The following is a 19,927-nucleotide window of genomic DNA, read 5'->3' as shown; positions in this document are numbered from 1 at the left end:
AGGCTGTGGTCTTGGGAGTCAGTAAAAATATACCAACTCATCTTGCCTTCAAAATAATTTATAAAAACATTATAATATATGGTAAATTTATACTTTTTGGGTCACATTCTTGGTTCAAGCTTCAAATTAATATATTTTGTGGTATATTAATCTTAATTTTGTGCTTATAGAAAATATCCTACGTTTCTGTGGTTAATCAAAAATTCATTTTACATTTACTCTGCACAGTAGGAACCAGAGCTGACGCTGAGAGGCGAAGATTTGGTGTACCGAACCGCACAGCCCTGTGGTTCGCAATCTTAAACTGACCATCAGCCCATCTTTAGAGTCCTTTCACCAGGCTGCATTCAAAAAGTAGCCTTACAGCCAGAGGCGTAACGAGGGTGAGCGGCGCCCTTCCCCCCCCTGCTGTAAACACGCTGATCTTCTTGTGTTTTTAAGAGCCATGTATTACCCGCAAAAAAGAGTGCGTGGCCATTAATTCAGAAAACGGAAACTGACCATTTTCTGGCTGTGCTAAAAATAGCCTTACTGCGCTCTTATGTGGGTCTTTCCTGTGCACTAAGCAGTGGCGTAGTAAGGGGAGGGCTGAGGGGGCGGTCTGCCCCCAGGTGCCATCTTGCTCGTGGCACCGGCACCCCCCTCCCACTCTTCCCCCTGCCACGTGCGCTGAAGCCAACGCGGGCAGCAAGCTGGGGGCTGCTCACGCCGAAGAGAAAAACTGGAGAGACCAAAGCGGAACATAACAACATGCAAGAGAACCTGGTGCCTGAGAAAATAATTTGCGTGAGGGTCGTCACTGTAGTGAAGGTCGTCTTAGCACTGTGCTTAGAACTCGGCACTAAGCCAGTCTTCGCTACAGTGACGACCCTCACGCGAATTACCATCAAAGGCACCAGGTTCTCGTGCACGTTGTTATGTTCCGCTTTGTTCTCTCCAAAAGGAAAACGTTGGACCCCTGAGGAAGATGTTTTAATCGAAACGCGGACTGTGTTGGGTCCCAGTTTCTTTGGAAACAAGGGGAGGGTTCTTTTGAAATAACATTTGATCAACTTAATAAAGTGCCTGCATCAAGTACATTTGTTCCTCAGTTTTCCTTTTTGTTTTCATCCTATAGACAACACCAAATCACATTTTAGGCGCCCATCGGAATATAATGGACATCTGTAGCATGCTCTAACATGGTAGTGCCTGTTGATGAATTCCTCCCTTAGGGCTAGATTCATTAAGCCCACCGATCACCCACTTTGCGACCCGATTCACCAAATTCTGTCCCGATCATCCTCTGATCCGCGCATGCAACCGAGGGGGAACGGCATTCAAATGTAGGCAGGCAGAGATTCACTAAAAAAAATGAAGGACACCGACTGCGCTGATTGATCCAAAAATAAGCGACTGCTGAGGACCAATCACTCAGGATCTTTCCAACTGCCCTGCCTTCTGCCACCCTGCTTCTCTGCCCCGACTCTCCTGCTCTCTGTCCCGCAGTGCAAGCCCGTGGTTTTAACCCATGGATTTAAAGCGGGTTAAAACCACGGGCTCGAAAAGGCAGGTTAGTGCATCTAGCCCTTAGTCCACTGCAGTCTACACAAGTTCTGGAGCTGTGCACTGTAGCATGACATTTTTACTCCCAAATTGAAAATTAAAGAGACAATAAAGCAAAGCAGAGTGCCAATTCTCTATCTATTTTGTATGCTAGATATTAATTGGGGAAGGAGGAGGTGAGAGCATTTTAACGTATTGAGTTGGCCTCCCCCTAGAGCATTGTATCACTGGATCTATAACACAATATTTTTTTAAATGGAGCGATTAACAGTAATGTTCAGCCTCAGGCTTAAACCTGGAGAGAAAAAAAAGAGAGAGAGAGAAGGGAGTCTATTCACATCTACATTTAGTCTGACACCATAATAGCAGTAAATCAGATGTAGTTTTGAACATCATTAAAACACCAGGTGTTTTGCAAACGGCAGTGCATGTGTGAATGCAAAGCGAAAATTGGTGGGGATACAGAAAGGGAGGAATGAGAACCAATAGAAATTGGAAAAAAAGGTGCACACTACCGAGTACACAATCTCCAAAGGGGTTCCATCAATAGATTAAGAGAGGGGAGGGTCCCAAATCTCTTCTTCCCACTTTCTCCCCAAGTCCCAGTCTTCTCTTCAAATCATTTTTCACTCCAACCCTAGGCAGCCCCACACAGTACTTTCCTCATTCCCCTTCAGTATGGATTTAAGTTTTTAGGACACTTTAGCAGTAACAACGGCGCTGTACTCCTCAACCATCCCATAAGACTGGACAACAAATGTTTTCAGATTCTGAACAGGTTTAAAGGTGTGACCCCCCCCCCCCCAGGATACTGGCTGGAGTTAACATCGGAATGGAAGCAATAGAGCCTGGCTTTATTTCTTTATTTGGATTTATATCCTGTCTTCCCCAAAGAGCTCCGAACGGGTTACAGTTTACATTCATAGTGCTACAGTATAGAGTTTTACAACATAGGATTACTTACTGATGCTGCAAAGGCGATGACTAACCCACTCCCCCTCTCCTTTTACAAAAGCGTAGTGCAGTTTTTAGCATTGACCAAGGTGGTAACAGCTCCGACACTCATGGAATTCCTATGAGCGTAGGAGCTGTTTCTGCCGCGGCTGGAGCTAAAAGCCGCGCTACGCTTTTGTAAAGTGTGGGGGGGGGAGGGAGATAACATATGATTGTACAAGGATAGATAAGGAGTTTTACTAAGCATTGCATAGATTTAGAAGGGATTTAGGTGGAGCCATTTTAGAATCAGGAGATTGGTCAGGTAAGGCGAAAGGAACAGGATGGATGATACAGCCTGACCACTTAAGTTCAACAATAATCATAGAGCCTAGCAGTGATGTGCAGTGATAAAAAAAATAAATTGAGGAAGGAGGGTCTCCATCAAGGAACATGAAGGAAGGACTAGGTAGAAATATAGAAACATGATGGCAGATAAAGGCCAAATGGCTCATCTACAATATCCACCATCTTCTCTCCTGATTGGCTAAGCCTCTTTACACCTAAATTGTGAGGTCACAGAGTACTATTGTTATAAGCTAAGGCTAACACTTGCATTGTGAAGTCATAGAGCTTTATGGTTATAGAAACATGATGGTAAATAAAGGCCAAATGACCCATCCTGTCTGCCCATTCGCAGTAACCATTATCTCTTCCTCAATCTAAAAGATCCCATGTGCATATCTCACGCCTTCTTGAATTCAGACACAGTCTCTGTCTCTACCACTTCTTCCGAGAGACTGTTCCACACATCTACCACCCTTTCTGTAAAAAAGTATTTCCTTAAATTACTCCTGAGCCTATCACCTCTTAACTTCATCCTATGCCCTCTCATTCCAGAGCTTCCTTTCAAACAAGTCAGAGAGAATCTAGCAGAATCTTTCTAAACCTGCAATGCAGACAAAGGTTAAACTAATGTGTGCAACCCTTTTTTATGATCATTTTTCATATGATATTGTATTCATATTACACAAATGTTAGCCCTTAGAAACTACATAAGTAGAAGAAGAGGCACAGAAAGCTTCACTTTATGGACCCCTACAGATGGGAAGGGACAGAGTGACACTTATAAGCCTTTCCTTTCTCTTTCAGCTAATGTGAAACAGGACAGATTTTGATGCAACTTTCCATTGAAGGATAATTTTACGTTCAAGTTGAATATGGTCAGACCAATTCAACCATTTATAGAATCATGCCTGGCTGTGCTGGAATGGACTTATACCTAGGATGCCTAGTGACACCTAAGGGCTGCTCCATTAGGTCAGCTTTTCACTTGCCCAATCTTGCACTGCCTATGTCTGACGTCTACGTCAACCATGCCTGTTCTCCACCCATAACCATGCCTACTTTTTAACTTAGGTCTCCTTAGGCCTAGGAGGGCACCTCCAATTAGGTGTTGCTAGGCATCTTAAGATCTTGGTGCTGAACATTTTACTCTTTTTTTGATTGGCTGAAAACCAGTGTGGCCAATGGCCCTGCCGATTAAGCCAATTAAAAAAATAAAAACTAGGCGCAGATTCCAAACTCAGGTGTTGCTAGTTGGCTGAAGTTAGGGCATGTTTATAGAATATGGCTGAAATTACCAGAACATACCAGGTCAAACAAAAGAGTGGGATCAGACAATGGTCTTTCAAAAAAGGAACCAAAAAGATCAAAATAATCCCAAAATGTTTATGATGTGTCCATCCATGAAAAGATAATGACCCGAACTGCTGGCTAAAGGGGTGTCAGGTCAAAAGTGTGCCGGGACAAAGGCGCGCGCAGACAATTGAGCGCAGCGCGGAGGTGCACGCCGCACAAAATTACTGTTTTTACGGCTCTGACGGGGGGGCATGGTAGGGAACCCCCCACTTTACTTAATAGAGATCGCGCCGCGTTGTGGGGGGCGTGGGGGGTTGTAACCCCCCACATTTTACTAAAAACTTCACTTTTTCCCTGTTTTTAGGGAAAAAATTAAGTTTACAGCAAAATGTGGAGGGTTACAACACCCCACAACGCCGGCGCAATCTCTATTAAGTAAACTGGGGGGGCTCCCCAACAAAACCCCCCGTCGGAGCCCCTAAACACTGTAATTTTCTTTGGCACGCGCCTCCGTTTTGCGCTCAGTTGTCGGCGCGCGCCTTTGTCTTTCGCCGACTTGTCTATGAACCGGCTAAAGGTCCACAAAGTCTCACTTCCAAGCCTTTTATGTGTGCGTTTGATTGTATTTATAACATCCTTATTCAGTGCATGTTTAGACACCTGAAGCAGGTGTATGATGTGCCGAAACACAGTACTATGTCTGGTCATTATCTTTTCTTGGATGGACACCTAATAAATGTTTTTGGATTACTTTGGTCCTTTTGGCTCCTGTTTTGAAAGACCATCGTCTGATCCCACTTTTTTTGTTTGACCTATTTTCGTCATGGGTTTTTCTCCTGTTGGGCTCGTTTTGTGTTTATTACAGAACCCACTTCATACAGCCAAGGAACCATTCAACAGAAGGGATTTACAGCTGTTATGTAAAATGAGATCTAGAAAAGATGATGTCAAAAAAAGAAGAGCCATGCTAATTTGCATGAATGTTGTTGTAAGCTTACTGCTAGATGCCTGAAAATCAGGAGTTGAGAGGCTGTGCTCTGATCATAAGAACAGCCTTACTGGTCAGACCAATGGTCCATCAAGCCCAGTAGCCCGTTCTCACGGTGGCCAATCCAGGTCCCTACTACCTGGCCAAAACCCAAGGAGTAGCAACATTCCATGCTACCGATCCAGGGCAAGCAGTGGCTTCCCCCCATGTCTTTCTCAATAACAGATTATGGACTTTTCCTCCAGGAACTTGTCCAAACCTTTCTTAAAACCAGCTACGTTATCCGCTCTTACCACACCCTCTGGCAATGCGTTCCAGAGCTTAACTATTCTCTGAGTGAAAAAAAAATTCCTCCTATTGATTTTAAAAGTGTTTCCCTGTAACTTCGAGTGTCCCATAGTCTTTGTAATTTTTGACAGAGTGAAAAATCGATCCACTTGTACCAGTTCTACTCCACTCAGGGTTTTGTAGACTTCAACCATATCTCCCCTCAGCCGTCTCGTTTCCAAGCTGAAGAGCCCTAACCGTTTTAGTCTTTCCTCATATGAGAGGAGTTCCATCCCCTTTACCATCTTGGTCACTCTTCTTTGAACCTTTTCTAGCGCCACTATATCTTTCTTGAGATAAGGAGACCAGAATTGAACGCAATACTCCAAATGAGGTCGCACCATGGAGCGATACAGGGGCATTATGACTTTCTTATCTTGGTAACCATCCCTTTTTAAATAATTCCTAGCATTCTGTTTGCTTTTTTGGCCTCCTCCGCACATTGGGCAGAAGGTTTCATCTATTGTCTACAATGATACCCAGATCCTTCTCCTGGGCGCTAACCCCCAGGGTGGACCCTAGCATCCGGTAACTGTGATTCAAGTTATTCTTCCCAATGTGCATCACTTTGCATTTGTCCACATTAAATTTCATCTGCCACTTGGACATCTGCCTCTGAACATATCTACAGCTGTACTGAACTGAGAACATGTCTTTCCAGTACATCTTCACTCTCGTCTGTCAGCATCCGATTCACCAACTTATGTGTGCCACCAAGGCCCTCTTTCTCTTCCTGGTCTACAATATCCATTTATTACTTCCCTTGTATAGAACTTTGGACTTCCATGCACAGCAATGCAACTAAAGACGATGTACAGAAAAGTACCGTAATTTTCAGAAGGATCACTACAGGTGCAGAAAAAATTTATTTTTATTCAATACAACCCCCCCCCCCTTTTTTTTTTTTTTACTAAGCCACGGTAGAGATTTCTACCACAGCCTGGAGCGCTAAATGCTCCAATGTTGTTCAGACGCTCATAGAAACCTGTACCGCGTCTTAATAAAAGAGGGCCATAGTTAAATCAAAATTTACTTAAACTTTAAATTCATATTCAAAATGCAAAACGAGGTACAACAAGAACGGCAACAATTGCAAAAAAAAAAAAATTATTGATAAATATAGATAGATAGATAGATAGATAAATATATATAGATATATGTGTGTGTGTCAGTATGGCAACCGGTAACAAAATGTCACTTTATAGATGAAGCTCTTTATATATTTACTACCAAAATTGTATATAATTTCTTTTATTACTAATTCATACTTACATATACATCAATCCCTATCACTTCCCCTTAATACATAACAATTCTTATTTTACTTCTGCATGTATTAAAAAATTCACTGCACTGCATTTCACTGCACTGCATTTTACTGTACTGTTACTGTATTTCACTGCACTGTACTAAGTTACTGTATTTCACTGTACTGTATTTCACTGTCCTGTTTTTCACTGCACTAAGTTACTGTATTTTACTGTATTTACTGTACTAAGTTGCTGTGTTTCACTGCACTAAGTTACTGTAATTCACTGTATTTCACTGTACTAAGTTACTGTATTTTACTTCTGCATTTACTGAAAAATCACTTTTACATCCAATCAGTTATTGTAAATAAGAAATAAGTCTAAAAAAAAATTCCAAAAAATGTCCAGAGAATATCCTGCTTAAAAGTTCCAATGTTATACTTAAAACAATATTCATCTGGATCTTTTCCAAATATAACCCCTCCTTTACAAAGCCGCACTAGCATTTTTAACGCCGGCTGCCGCTGTAACCGCTCCGACACTCATCGAATTCCCATGAGCGTCCGGGCTGTTACCGCCATGGTCGGCGCTAATAACGCTAACGCGGCTGTGTAAAAGAGAGGGATAGTCAGTCAAACCCTGCTTTGAGCTGAAAAAGAACAAAGAACAAAGTCCCTGAACGCAGGATTCAACTAGCTCTATTCCCATTTTACTAAACCTTGGTAGAGGTTTCTACTGTGGCCCAGAGCGCTAAATGCTCCAATGTTGCTCCAACACGTCAGCGCATTTAGCGCTCCGAGCCACAGTAGAAATCTCTACCGCGGCTTAGTAAAAGGGGGTATAATTAGAATAAGATTCAGATGAATATTGTTTTAAGTATCTCTCGGGCCGCATAGAGACGGAGAAAGATATCTTCCTTTTCAAGGGTCCCACGACAACAAGAGGGCATCCGTGGAAAATTAGGGGAGGGAAACTACGAGCTGACACCAGGAAATTCTTTTTCACAGAAAGGGTGGTTGATCGCTGGAATAGTCTTCCACTGCATGTGATCGAGGCCAGCAGCGTGCCTGATTTTAAGGCCAAGTGGGATCGTCACATGGGATCTATTCACAGGGCGAAGGTAGGGGAGGGACATTAGGGTGGGCAGACTAGATGGGCCTTGGCCCTTATCTGCCGTCTATTTCTATGTTTCTATGTTAAGTATAACAGTGGAACCTTTAAGCAGGGTCTCATCTGGACATTTTTAAGAAGTTTTATGGACTTATTTACAGTAATGGACTGGATGCAACAGTGATATTTTTTTAGTACATGCAGCAGTAAAAAATACTTATATGATGCAGGTTTTGTGGGGTTTTTTTTTTTTGTTTGTTTATATAATGATTGTGGCTTCTAATGATTCAATAATTTTAATATGTTTTGTTTGTGATATTTATATTAATTGTGTATGCTCAGAATTGTTGGATGCTTGCGAGTAACGCATTTTTAAATAAATAAAATAAAGTAGGATGTGATACTTATAAAGAATTAAGGGGAAGTGAGGGGGATTGATGTATATATGCAAGTATGAATTAGTAATAAAAGAAATTAGATACAAATTTTGGTAGTAAATACATAAAGAGCTTCATATATAAAGTGATAATTTAATACTTGAGAAGCTGTAAACATAAGTGCCCAATACATTAATAATTTTTGATGAAACAACAAGTAACAACCAGATCCAGAAAAAAAACAAAAACACACCACAGTACCAAGAAAGATACATCAAACATTTACTCCTCCATTTTTTAGCGCTGGCCGTGGTATTAACAGCTCCAATGCACATAGCAATTCTGTGAGTGTCAGAGCTGTTACCACTGTAGCCAGTGCTAAAACCCACGGGGGTGTTAGAATGACTACGATTTCTAGTAGCCAAACAATTCATATCTATAAGCCGGACACACACCCTCTCACCATGCACAATTGCTGACCCTTTTAACCAGATGCTTTTCGTCATTTGCCTAAGGGGCATAGGGCGCTGTGTAGGAAAATGAGTCTACTGGCCAAAAAATGTATTCTTCAATATTGGACCATCCCTGACCCTCCAAAGTTTTGGCTTTGGCAAAACCAGTTGCATCAGTTGGCCATCTGGGAAGCTAGAGATGCTGGAAGGATGAGGAAGCAAAAGATGTTGTTTATGCAAATATGGGATCCAAAATAAGGTAAATTTGTTATATATACAGGTCCTATTGATGAAATTGATATATATTTGAGTGGACTTGAAAGATATATTTAAGGTAGTGCCATAGGTTTACAGGTCATTATTATACTAAGCACCTTGGTGTTGTATGTAATATTGACCACATCAATATGTTCATCAGATTATTATATTTGATGCATCATCATTGTTATACAAGTTTTAATGTTGTATTTGTTGATGTATGCATCAATAAAAATTGTTTGAACTTAAATCTTTCCAAAAGGAGAAGATAAGCCTCGTTGTCTGCACAGTTGAGGGTCAAAAGGGAGCCCCAGATTTCAAAAGAAAGGGGCTCTTCAATTTTTAAAACTTTAAAAATTGTAGCCCGCACCTGGCTCCAGAACAGATGCAAGGAAGGACTATCAAAAAAAAACATGCGATGAAAAGAACCAAGCCCGACACACTATGACCAGCATAAATTAAGAGTCACTAGCCCATACCCGCTGCAGTTGCACTTGAGTCCAAAGTGCCCTGTGCACCGTTAACGATGCCCATTTCAAAGAGGTCGAACATGGAACTGTCAATAACTCAAAAGCCCTCCCACTGAGCTGCTCTAAACTCATCCCCCAAATCACAGACCCATCGCTGCGGGAGACCCCAGATTCTGGTTGCATCCAGACCCGTCAGAATCTTATAAAAATTAGAAGCCTTATGTCCTGCATGCCATACTTGTATATAAAAATTACCCAAATGCTCAAACCGATGAGAATTTAACACCGGAAACTTCCCGCTAACAAAATATATATTGGGCAGTGGAGGGGTGTATCTGAGGTTTTTGATGTATGATATTAACAGATGAACTAAATGATTGAAATGGCTGAACGGAAGGGAAACAGTATTGAATGAAATGACATATCTTGGAGCATAATATTTGCAAAATTTGCAGGTATGGGGAAAATTTTTCCCTGTATCATTCTCTAGTGCATATCCCAGCTTTGTAAAAAGGAGGCTTAAGATGATTATGCAAGGTACATGGTTTTAGGTGCCAGTTTATTCACATATCGGACACGAACAGGGCTTTTAAAACGAGGACAGTAATCAAGGAATGAGATATAACACAAAACACCTTATACAGAAATGTAAAAAATAAAATAGTATGTGTTCTTTGAGAATCTATTTTAAAAAAACTACTTTTAAAAAGAAGAGAAAAAAAGTACAGAGCACAAAAAGCTTTCTACTTAATTTGATTCATATAACACATACACTACCACTGACCTTCTAAATGCCATCAAACATTGCTTTCCAATAAATCAGAAGGTATTTATTTGCAAAATGTAGGCCATTTTGTATTGACAAGAAACCAGCATACAAAAATGTACTATTAGGACTTAGTACAGGGAAGGGCCATTTGTTTCTTTGTTATAAAAAAAAATATTAACAGGAATGAGCGGCACCTCATCCTCCCCCTGGACCCCGACTTGTGGTGTCCCACAAGGCTCACCCCTCTCCCCAATCCTCTTTAACATTTGCATGTCCTCCCTGAAACTACTCCAACTATCCCCCCCTTGAAACTCTTTACACTTACGCTGATGACATCCTCGTCCTCCTTGAGACCGACTCGAACCTCACTAACCTCTCCACGAACATATCCTCATGCATAAAGAACCTCCAATCCTGGGCATTCACAATGCCTATGAAACTAAACGAGTCCAAAACAAAACTCCTTTGGCTCGGCCCAAAATTAGACCATCTACCTTCCTCCATCCCATTGTCCACCGGCCCCCCATTACAGCTCGAGTTCTCAAGCAAAGTTCTGGGTGTCACCTTAGACTCTTCTCTATCCTTCAACGAACATCTCCAATCCCTGGTGAAGAAATGCTTCTTCAGCCTTCACATGCTAAGGAAAGTCAGACCCTATTTTCACCAAAAACACTTCGCAGTCCTAGTACAATCCATCATCCTCTCCAGATTGGATTATTGCAATTCTATCTACCTCAGCCTAACCAAGAAAAGCCTCCACAGACTTCAGCGGATTCAGAACACCGCAGCTAAGCTTGTTTTCGCGAAAAGCAAATTTGATCACGTCTCACCACTCCTGTCTAAGCTCCATTGGCTCCCAATAATCCCCAGGATCCACTTCAAATGTGCGTGTCTGGCCTACAAGATCCTACATGGCATCCTTCCTGCCGTTATCCCTCTATCCTGGAACTCCCCAACCCCTACTTCCTCCAGATCCTCCCAAATTTTTAAACTATCCTTCCCTTCCATAAAAGGTATTTCCCATGTAGGCAAACTTGGGTCATCCCTCCCCTTTAGAATCACTGAGATCTGGAATAACCTCACCTCCCCTCTCCGAACCTCAAGCTCCCTCCAACTCTTCCGCAAACACCTAAAAACCTGGCTATTCTCAAAACTGTAACACTTCCCCCCTCTTAGGCCTCTCACCTTCCCCCTTTACACGTAACTCTTTAATCTCTCCACTGTAGTTCCTCTCTCATCTTTCTTCCTGTAAACCGTGCCGAGCTCCGCATTCGTGGAGATGGTGCGGTATATAAATCCAAGGTTTAGTTTAGTTTAATGTATGGCATACAGGTCATTTGCATGCTGAGTTGTCAGACCGTGCACTTTCCATTAAAGAGATAGCATCCCTTTTCATAAGCCCATTTGAGATCCATTTTAGTGTTATCTAAAAATCAAATCTACGTTGTAATCCTTTTAATGTACTCTTGACTTTTAAAAGGAGCTCTATGTTCCTTCAGGAAATGTTTTAAGCCATTACCCAGTAATTACTACTCACCCATGAAAACACTACGTGATTTTTTTATAATACATAATCAGTTTGCTGTCTCAAACTAGGCTGGAATTCTGGCTGGAGTACTTAACAGAACAAATAACCTTAAGCAATACAAGAATGAACCCCCTCCTCCCCCCCAAAACAAAATAAAACCTTTCACAAGGACCCATAAAGCTTTTGCACATTTCTTCTGAAAGCTCCTTACTGGTATAGGTTTCCCTGAATAAAAACGTGGTAGGTTTTTAATCATCCGTGATAAAAATGCTGAGATTTTCTAATACTAAATGTACACAATTGACATTTGCTGGGTCATGGATATTTGGGATCAAAAAAAGTTGGACTTTGCAGGCGCTATTTACCATGCGATGCTATCAAACATGTAGTTTGCGGTACTGCATTTAATGCCACTTCAAGGTGTAGCATTACATTCATCCAGGGCTGTGGAGTCGGAGATAATTTGGGGTACCTGGAATCGGAGTCGTGGGTACCAGAAACCGAGGCGTCAGAGCCACTGCACGCGACAGTAACACGCAGTAGGGAAATTTGTCAGCAGTGGGCGTGCTGGACATGCCCCCGACGGTAACTACACAGTCTTTGAATTTACTGTGTCATAAATTTTTACATTTACTATGCTATCAAATAAATACCGCAAAGACTACAACTGCATGAGACGGGAGAGAGCACATTACGGAATTTTACAAAAAAAAGTGCTACCATGTTAGCTTTTCTTGTGCATGTTATTGTAGATCTCATATACTCATAAGGCACATTAGCCTGAATGACAGAATTTGATTTAAAATTTTGATTTTGACATTTCAAAACATCGCGTTTAGGAATTTCTATGTACCCTTTATTCCTTGTTAATTCCATATATCCAAAATTGTTTGTTGTGTTCAGCAGGGAGTAGACTATTGATGGTTTCCTCTCGTAAGACGTTATGGCTGGGTGAATCTCATCAAACAACTGTTGGTGTGGTCGCTCCCACCTTATGGAATTCTCTGCCCTTAGAACTCAGGCTGGAGACTTGCTATAACAAGTTTAAGGTGGGCGTAAAAACGTGACCCAAAAATGGGGGGGTCCCGATTTATATTTGGGTCAATGCCCCCTCCCAGAATTTTTTTTCCAGGCCACCGCCAAGCTCTGCCCCCGCCTCCCTCCCTGCTCTAGCCTCCTAGGTATCTCATCTTGGCGATCCGCAGTGGAGGTGCAGCGGGCAGGAGCAAACTTTCCAAGTTCCTGCCTTGCTGCTAACCGGCTGCCGCAGTTCCTTCGGCCGCTGAGTGACACGAGCAGGAGCCCGATTTTTGCGCTGCTGCTCGGTACTGAGAGGCATCCTTACTGGCTCCGCAAATTCTTGCTGCCCGGCTTATATTCGAGTCAAATATTTTTTTCCCTCCTTTTGGAGAGAAAAGGGGGGCCTCGACTTATACTCGGATCGACTTATATTTGAGTATATACAGTAATTCTTTTGAATGTATGCTTTGAACCTACAGAACAGGAATCCAGTGAATCTGTAGCTGTTCAATCTTATGCTTTTCAACAATTTATCAAAGCAACATTTATTCTGAAATTCACTCCCTCCCTTATGTTGTAGCTTGACCAAGTTGTTTTGATGTTGGGGTTTTTATTCTTTTTAACCGACAGTTTATTCTCTACACTCCTTGAAGTGCATTTTATCAAATTTTACTAAATAAATAAAAATGTGGTAATGAACTTCAGTAAACCTAGATATTAGCACGCGCTAGCTGAAAAATTACCGCCTGCTTAAAAGGAGGCGGTGGCGGCTAGCACGCGCGACAAGGCCCTAAGGCACCTTTGTAAAAGGAGCCCTAAATACTGAGATAAGCGCGCCTAGAAACTATGAGATAGGAGGAAACTGAACTAGAACATTCTTCCCACTAGGACAGATCTGCTCAGCTCGACCGAACACCAGATAACAGTCGAGAAATGCGTCCAGTCTGCTACCCTGACCCTCATACTTAAGGTGACCATACGTCCCGTTCTGAACGGGACCGTCCCGTTTTTAGCTCACATGTCCTGTTGTCCCGACGCATAGGTTTGGGACACCAAAATGTCCCATTTTCAGGAGCGGGACAGGCGAGCTAAAAATGGGCTGCTGCTACCTATTTGTCTAAGCCACCGCCGCACTAACATCATCTTCATTCATCCTCCTCCCCCCCCCCCCTCACCGACATCAATTTTAGCGTCAGAGAGGAAGTTCCGGGCCAGCCAGGCAGTGATTGGCTGGGCCGGAACTTCCTCTCAGACGTCAAAATTGACGTCGGGGGTGGGGATGGGAGAGGAGGCTTGTGCAGTCGCTGCACGAAGATGTTTAGTGCGGTGGTAGCTTGTACAAATAGGCGGCAGCGGTGGTTTGGGCCGGGCCAGAAGAGAGGATGAAAGACCTGGGGCAATCTCTAAAAAAAAAAAAAAGAGCAAAAGAAAGACAGAAAGAGATGAAAGAAAGAAAGAATGCACACTCAGAAGGAAGTGCAACCAGAGACTCATGAAATCACCAGACAACAAAGGTAGGAAAAATGATTTTATTTAGTGATCCAAATGTGTCAGTTTTGAGAATTTATATTTGCTGTCTATATTTTGCACTATATTTGTCTATTTTTCTATAGTTACTGAGGTGACATTGCATATTTTAAAGTCTTCTGCCTTGACATCTTTGAAAAAAAACCCAAACTCGTAAATGATAATTAACATTTTCACTGTGTACAGTGTGCTTTGTATTTTTGTAAATTTTATGGTTACCATTATGAATTAGTAAGATATTGTATGTACATGAAAATGAATGGAAGAAACTGGGGGCTGGGCTGGGGCGGGGCTAAGGTGGGATTAGGGGTGGGGCTAGGGTGGGATTGGGGGTGGGGTGGGGCTAGGGTGGGATTAGGGGCGGGACTAGGGTGGGATTAGGGGCAGGACTGAATATTAATAGATGTCCTGTTTTGCTGAAGAAAATAAATGGTCACCTTACTCATACTCCAAATTTACCAAAGGGAATGCAAACTGGGAGTGCTGGTCCTTGCATGCCACTTTCACTCACTACTCATAGTACCGAATCTAGAGGGTCTCGAAAACAAGCCCTTATCCTGAGAGTTTCACCAAATCTCATGGAACCTAATAGCAGCTTCATTAGGACACAGAAAAAAAAAAACTTACTTCTGAAAATAATAATAACTTTATTCTTCTATACCGCCACAATCTTGTGACTTCTAGGCGGTTTACAATCAAGAGTGCTAGACATTCAGCGAAATACAATAAGTAGATATTCAGAGGCAATACAGAGATCAGAGACCTCAGGAGGAAATAGTAAAGAAATACAATTTGCTGAGCGAAAATGTAATATGTACATTTTAGTAGGTAATGTCCGACAGGACCTGTTGGGGATAAATAGCAACGTAAAGTTACGATAAGATGAAGATAGCAGATTATATTTATAACAGTGCTGTAAGTTCAGGTGGAATAAGGAGGGGGAGGGAGAGGGAGCGCGGGTCAATTGTTTAGGTATTTCTGGAACAATTGACAGCCGAGCGGCACAGAAAAGATGAGCTACATTTGAAGAGTTTAGGGAAATTGAGGGTTTCAATATTGTGATGAGAAGCAAGCATCTAAAACCTTTCCAGAGCCAAATTTGATTAACCTTAACATGTAATATTGAAAGTTTTCTGTTATATTGCTGTCTGTATACAGTCTCTTCCTCTGTAAATGGCTCTGAACCGTTTGTGGTATTGCGGTATATAAAAATAAAGTTATTATTATTATTCATCAACATGCAGTCCTGTGTCTCATTTGAGGGAAACTTAGCTCATTACAAATATGATATATTATCAAATCTATGTGGATTAGGGAAGTTTGCAATAAAAAAAGAAAAGAATTAAGAAGTGAACGCCATAGTTATTAAATAGAATAGACCTAACTCATACAATCCAATGGAGCTAAAAAAAACTTGATCAATTAAAATCATAACACACACACTGCTCGGTTTTTACAAATGCTTTTAAGAATTGCTTTATTCTCAAGCAGGGGTGAGTGATTATGATCTGTAAAGGCACATAGAGCATCAGCTACAGCCGTCATATCTTTCCAACTAGGTTTTATTTTATGCCCCAAGTCGTTTATTACGATCTTTGAATGACAATAGGGTAGTCGTTCCTCATATCTCGAAGGCCCATCTTGCGACAACTAAAGATTATCTAGTTCTGCGGTTATGGAATAATATGCCCATAGATTTGAGAAAAGGAGAATCATACATAAACTTTAAAAGACACCTAAAAGCGCATTTTCTTTTCAATTGGCTTTCTCAGATTGAATAATTGAGTTTGGGCCTGTAATCTGTATTTATATAGTGATTAATTTTTCATACGGAAAAACAATTTTTTAATTGTATGTATTAATTATGGTTTACTGAGATTTGATTGTTTTTTTTATTAGAATTGCTTTTAGAATTAGAATTATTATTATGGAGATCTTGATTGCTTAGTATTTTAGGATTTGTTTTAAAAAAAACCCAATTTTTTAACTTTTGCTTTTATACTTCTCCCTCCGTATTTGCGGTTTCAGCATTCACGGTTTCAATTATTTGCGGTTTTTAGCTTACCGGCTCCTCCCCCCAAATTACATCAGCTTGCATAGAGCAATCGCCGATTCCAAGTATTTACAGAGAAAATCGCTGTTTCCCGGCACTTTCTTCACCGTTTTTGCCTCTCCTTCAGGAACAGGCCAGGTCTCCCACCATATTATTTGCGGTTTCAACATATTCACGATGGTTTTTAATAGAAAACAGCGAATAACATATGCAAAAGTTATTTGCGGTTTTTCTGTGTTCATGGGTCTGTTAATCCTCTATCACAGCGAATACGGAGGGAGAAGTGTACTCTTTTCTATCCTATTTTTAAATGGAATTCCTTTCTTGATGAATGTGCATTATATATTGTACACCGCTTGGATCCCTTTTTAGGCCGTTATGCGGTATAGAAAGTTTTTATAAACAAACATAAACATAAAGGCATCAACTGAGTTGGATTTTCAAGATTCCACAATGAATATGCGTGAGATTGATTTACGTATAAGGCTTCCATTGTATGCAAAATCGATCTCGCGCATATTCATTGCGGATATCTTGAAGGCCACAACCTAGTGGGGTTTTCGAAGACCATGGTTGCCCACCCCCTTCTCTAAGGTCCAGACGCGGATATTATCAAATCTGAATTGGTAGAAAAAATATCCATTCAAATCGGTTTCTAATTGAAAGCAGATTGGGTGAAAGGGTCAAGGAGGAAGCAGCCAGCCAAACAATGACAGATATTTTCATGTACTCTTTCCAGCCAATCTATGAAAATGGACTGTAGCTCCCCATGATTTCACTCATGTCTTTCCAAAACAGCCAGCAACAGCACCCCTTTCAATGAAATGCACTGTTTTTGCAGAGGACTGAAATTGACTGCAAGGTGCTTTAGATAAAAAAAAAAAAAAAGGTCTGGAATTGTCAGTAGTGTGCTACTGACCTTGGGAGGTAATGACTCCTTGTGATTAAGATAATGGACCAGAACGTGCACAGAGTTCTTGATGGTTTCCTCAAAAATGGATCTCGAGTTTACAATACAAGGGAACAGAGGGCCAATATGCCCTGAATCAGAAGCGAGAGCGTTCCAGTCACTAGATCAACATGAAGCTTAGATTCAAGTAGTTATAGAGCAGTGAATTTTAAAATTCAAACACAGATGCACTCCTAACAGACAGTGAAAGGATTTGTACTTGGTGGGTGCATTAAGGCTATTTCTACAGCTTGGAACCAACTTGTGCACATCTAAAATAAAAGGATACAACTAACCTTTATTACTGAAGCATCTGGATCAGATGTGGCAAATTATGCAGGCACCATCAACCCTAAAAAGGAACAATATACTTAGGCCATTGGTGTAAATTTTTAAATTAAAATATATATATATATATTAATCTAGTTTATTTGGAAATTTGGTTCAACTAAATCGTTACACAGTCAATGGAGACTAGCAGCAGTTTGAGGTTACCGTCAACTTTTTTTTTAGAAAAGAAAGGTGTTAGCCAAAAATAATGTATGTATTATCTGAAGTCCAATCAGCTGCATTTGAAGCCTTCCACAAAAAGCTTTTAAAATTACAACATAGGGAGCCTAAGAAGTAATACAGTAGGGCAAGGGTTCTACAAATTGGATCTACTAATTACGTCACTGTTTCTTCTTTGCAAAATATAAAGCGCAGCTACTCCTCCTCTCCCCAGCACTTATCTTCCGCAAGACCATCAACATGAGTCCTGAGAAAGGGCTAGATCTGATCCGTGTCCGCGAATCACCCTCATGCAAATGAGGGCGATCGGAATCACGCCCCCAACCAACCGCCCAGATCGCTCTACAGCGATCCCGACGCATGCGCTGGCCCTCCGTGCAGAGCAGGAAACCTACTTTTTTTTTCTTTGCAAGCTCGTGGTTTTAACCTGCTTTAAACCCGCGGGTTAAAACCACGGGCTTGCACTGCGGGGAAGGGCAGAAGATTCCAGGCGAGAGCAGGAGAGATTCCGGGAGAGAGCAGATCGCGGCAGGGAGGCAGGGCAGAAGGCAGGGCAGTCAGAAAGGACCTGAGTGACTGGTCCTAAGCAGTTGCTTATTTTTGATCGGTCAGCCCAGTGTCCCTCTTTTTTTTTTTTTTTTTTTTTAGTGAATCGCTGCCTGTCTGCATTTGAATGCCATTCCCCCTCATTTGCATGCGCGGATCGGAGGCTGATCAGGACAGAGGTTAGTGAATCGGGTCGGAGGGAAATCAGGTCTGAAAGGGGTCACTAAGTGGTCGGAAGTTAATCAGTGGGCTTAATGAATCTAGCCCAAAGAGGACTAACCCCTCTCTGAAGGAAGTGACATAGTGTGTTTGTATGCAGAGGGGGGGTGTGTAATTTTGTATAGACACCAGTAATGGCATGGAAAAACCTAAAAATAACACATCCTCTTCCTCCATGCTCCTGGATCCTCAGAAAGACTTCCCTCCTTCTCTGCTCACTCTGCTCTTTGGTCTGAATCTGCCTCCAGAGTTGTCTTTACAAAAGTTGCCACAAAAGCACGTATTCAACCTGGTTGGTCAGTGGCCTTTCATCTGCCTCTGGGGCTGTCTTACCTCATAAGTTGCACAAACAATGCCCACAGTTTGTGACCCATGAGCTGGAGTGCAACCGAATGGGGCTTGCTGGTCTGTTTTGCAGGGGGTCAGGATTGGACGTGTGCAGTGCAGTACTGTCATGTAGCTAACTTTTGCCTTCTGTTGCCAGCAAAAACAAAAAGACTGGTTGCGTGCATGCTTTTTTTGGCAACTTTTGTAAAAGAACTCTGGAAGCGGGTGGGAGGCCACTGATTAAAAAAAACAAAAGCCACAGAAAAACTAGGCATCAAGGACTACTACGCTGTACTGTATACCAGAGAATGACACGGTGACAAAATTCATCACTCTTCCCGTCCCCGCAGATAACCGCGGGAAATAATCCCATGTCATTTTCTAGTGTCTATTTCAACCTCGGTCCTCCTACACCAGCGTTCTTCAAAGCAAAGCTTGCGGGTCAGTGGTTGTGGCCATTCATACTCTGATTCTTATGTGAGCCAAGGATAATGAAGCCATTGTGACATGACTGATGTAATTGGCTCTTAGGCACTGGTGGAATGAGGCATTATGACATCACAATATCTGCTCTGGATACCAGAGACTGTCATTCTTTAGTGTCTATTTCAATCTCAATCCTTCTACACCAGCATTCTTCAAAGCAAAGCTTGAGGGTCAGTGGTTGTGGCCATTCATACTCTGATTCTTCCCTCTCTCTTTAAAGAATGACATGAAGATGGTTTCCCGCGGTTATCCGCGGGGACGGGAACGGTGATGAATTTTGTCACCGTGTCATTCTCTACTGTATACAAACTAGTCCCGCGTACAAAGCTGGTGAGCCATATTGCCATCAATCATAATCCAGACTCGTGCAGTAACAGCAGGTATAAATAGTATTTTACTATAATCAGTTTGTTTTCAAAGTCTAGTACTCGGCATTTAAAAATCAGACACAATTCCTGTATATGCAGCAAAATCTGTGACGTTTTGGTCAAGTCTAGTTTAGCTAGAATTTGTTAAACCGCCTTTCTTATTAAGGGCAAGGCCTCAAACACAGATTTGCTCTTGATCTGGAAAGGCTTGCGCCAGAGTCAGCACACTCGGACCGCTTTTTAGGACTATCTGGAAGCTGCAGTAGTGACAAAA

General features: G+C 41.8%; 1 protein-coding gene across 4 annotated transcripts in view; it reads right to left on the bottom strand.

Annotated features, from left to right (window-relative positions):
- Positions 1 to 19,927, bottom strand: part of LMO1 (LIM domain only 1) — a 151,979-nt gene that overhangs the window by 71,982 nt on the left and 60,070 nt on the right. For 2 of the 4 annotated variants that reach the window (XM_033927897.1, XM_033927896.1), the window contains exon 2: positions 17,494 to 17,549. The exons of the other annotated variants lie outside the window; for them this stretch is intronic. The gene's annotated coding sequence lies outside the window, so the exon portion shown is untranslated. The remainder of the gene's footprint in view (positions 1 to 17,493; positions 17,550 to 19,927) is intronic. 4 annotated transcript variants of the gene reach the window in all.

The sequence above is a fragment of the Geotrypetes seraphini genome, chromosome 19, assembly GCF_902459505.1.
Source record: "Geotrypetes seraphini chromosome 19, aGeoSer1.1, whole genome shotgun sequence".
Lineage (NCBI taxonomy): Eukaryota > Metazoa > Chordata > Amphibia > Gymnophiona > Dermophiidae > Geotrypetes > Geotrypetes seraphini.
This window is presented reverse-complemented; position numbering and strand designations above follow the sequence as displayed.